Source organism: Lathyrus oleraceus, chromosome 4, assembly GCF_024323335.1.
Source record: "Lathyrus oleraceus cultivar Zhongwan6 chromosome 4, CAAS_Psat_ZW6_1.0, whole genome shotgun sequence".
NCBI lineage: Eukaryota > Viridiplantae > Streptophyta > Magnoliopsida > Fabales > Fabaceae > Lathyrus > Lathyrus oleraceus.
The window spans coordinates 227,205,149-227,207,939 of NC_066582.1; the positions used below are offsets into that span (position 1 = coordinate 227,205,149).

A 2,791-nucleotide genomic window follows, 5' to 3' on the forward strand; every position below is an offset into this window, starting at 1 on the left:
GCACTCGCTCACAAGGCGAACCGCTCTATTTACGAATCAACGATATCGAACTATATCTCCGAGTCTTACGACGAATTCGGGAATATCGTGCTGCGAACAATCTCCCTCCTATAGACTTTCCTGATCTCAAAGATCTTCCTTCTTTAACCGAGATGGCAGAACCAGCTCGTGCTCTTAGAGATTACGCCGCTCCATCGCAAGATGAACCGCATTCAAGTATTGCTCCACCCGCAATCGAAGCAAACAACTTCGAACTCAAACCTTCGCTGTTGCAGGCTGTGCAACAGAACCAATTCTCTGGAAATCCTACCGAAGATCCAAACCTTCATTTATCCGTATTTGTCCAATACGCTGATACTGTTAAAGCTAATGGTGTCACATCAGAGGCAATTCGACTTCGTCTTTTTCCTTTCTCATTAAGAGACAGCGCTAGAAGATGGCTTCAATCTCTCCCTTCCAACTCAGTCACCACATGGAACGAGTTGAAGAAAGTTTTTCTTGCCCGATATTTTCCGCCAAGCAAAACAGCTATGTTAAGAGCCCAGATAAACGGATTTAAACAGAAAGACAACGAGTCTCTTTTCGAAGCATGGGAAAGATACAAAGACATGATGAGACTTTGCCCACACCATGGTTTGGAAGACTGGTTAGTAATTCACACATTTTATAATGGCCTCTTATACAATACAAGGTTAACAATAGACGCCGCTGCAGGTGGTGCACTAATGAACAAACCTTATGCTGATGCTTACCAGCTTATCGAGAGCATGGCCCAAAACCACTATCAGTGGGGAACCGAACGAACAACGGTGGAAAAACCTCAACCGAAAACTGGCATGTACGAGATAAGTAACCTTGATCACGTTAATGCAAAAGTGGATGCTTTGGTCCAGAAAATTGAAAGTTTAAACGTATCACCTCCAGCCGCCGTGGTTGCTATAACTCAGAATTGCGAGGTCTGTGGAATCCAAGGCCACACTCCTACGGAATGTCAACTCTTGACTGGAATCCAAGCAGAGCAAGTAAACTATGCTCAAGGAAGCCCCTATTCGAATACCTATAACCCAAATTGGAAGAACCATCCAAACTTTTCATATAAGAGTAATAATGCTTTATACGCACCTGGACAGTCTCCAAATCAAGCCCCATCTATACCTCCGGGATATCAGAAACTGAATCCATCCATACCTAACAATAATACCCCTAGAAAATCCAACTTGGAAATCATGATGGAAAACTTTATAGCTTCCCAACAACAAACCAATAAAGATTTCTTAAACCAGAACATACATACTGGCGAACAACTTAAACAACTAGCAAGCAAAGTAGATGCCTTGGCTACCCATAACAAAATGCTGGAAACACAAATATCTCAAGTAGCTCAACAACAAGCACCTACTGCTGCCCCAACTGGTACATTCCCTGGACAGCCCCAACCTAATCCGAGAAGCCAAGCTCATGCAATTATATTAAGAAGTGGAACGGAAGTGGAAGGACCGTCTGATCCAAGGATAGAAAACCAAAACCCTAAGAAATCAACTGAGGAAAGTGAACCTAAGGAAAAGGAAGAGAGAAATAAGGAAACCCTAGAAAAGAAGGAACCTTATGTACCTCCACCACCTTACAAACCACCTATACCTTACCCTCAAAGGCTTGTTAAAACCAAAGATGCGAGCCAATTTAGAAAATTTGTTGATCTCCTTAAACAATTAAACGTTACAATTCCGTTCACCGAAGCTATTACGCAGATGCCCTCATATGCTAAATTCTTAAAAGAAATTCTTTCTAATAAGAGGAAACTTGAGGATAGCGAAACCGTTACACTCCCTGCCGAATGTAGCGCTATAATCCAAAACATGCCACCTAAACTCAAGGATCCGGGTAGTTTCTCTATACCCTGTCACATAGGAAAATTTGTCATCGACAAAGCCTTATGCGATTTAGGAGCCGGAATTAGCGTTATGCCTTTATCCATATGTAAGAAACTGGAAATGGGAGAATTAAGACCAACCAAAATGTCCGTGCAACTAGCAGATCGTTCCATCAAATATCCTGTAGGAATCCTTGAAAACGTTCCAGTACGCATAGGTCAGTTTTACATTCCCACCGACTTTACAATTATGGACATTAGAGAAGATGATATTACACCCATTATACTAGGAAGACCATTCTTAGCAACTGCCGGTGCAATCATAGACGTAAAACGAGGACGACTCACCTTCGAAGTAGGTGAAGAGAAAATTGAATTCATTCTTTCCCAATTCTTGAAAGCACCTGCAATAGAAGATACATGTTACTTCATGGATATCATCGATGAATGCATAAAAGAAGCAGAGTCAGGAGAAGACAAATCATCAGACTATCTTTTAGAGGACAAATCTAAACAATGCTTAGCAATAACACCGGACCCTACGCAATGTCTTAACAAACCAACCCCTGATTTGAAAACACTTCCCAAAAATCTGAGATATGAATTCCTAGACTTAGAACTTGAACGACCTGTGATAGTTAATGCAGATCTAGGAAGACTCGAAACAGAAAAACTCTTACATATCTTAAGGAAATATCCAACCGCACTAGGATACCACATCACCGATCTTAAAGGAATAAGCCCTTCTATTTGTATGCACCGCATCATGTTAGAAGAAGACTGTAAAACCTCTAGGGAACACCAGAGAAGACTAAACCCGATCCTGAGTGAGGTAGTAAAGAAAGAAATAACCAAGTTATTGGAAGCAGGTACTATATATCCTATATCTGATAGCAAATGGGTTAGTCCTGTACACGTTGT

General features: G+C 41.4%; 1 pseudogene; it reads right to left on the reverse strand.

The window, feature by feature from the left end:
* Nucleotides 1-537: 537 nt before the first annotated feature.
* On the reverse strand, nt 538-637 carry LOC127077216 (uncharacterized; annotated as a pseudogene).
* Between the last annotated feature and the right edge of the window lie 2,154 nt (nt 638-2,791).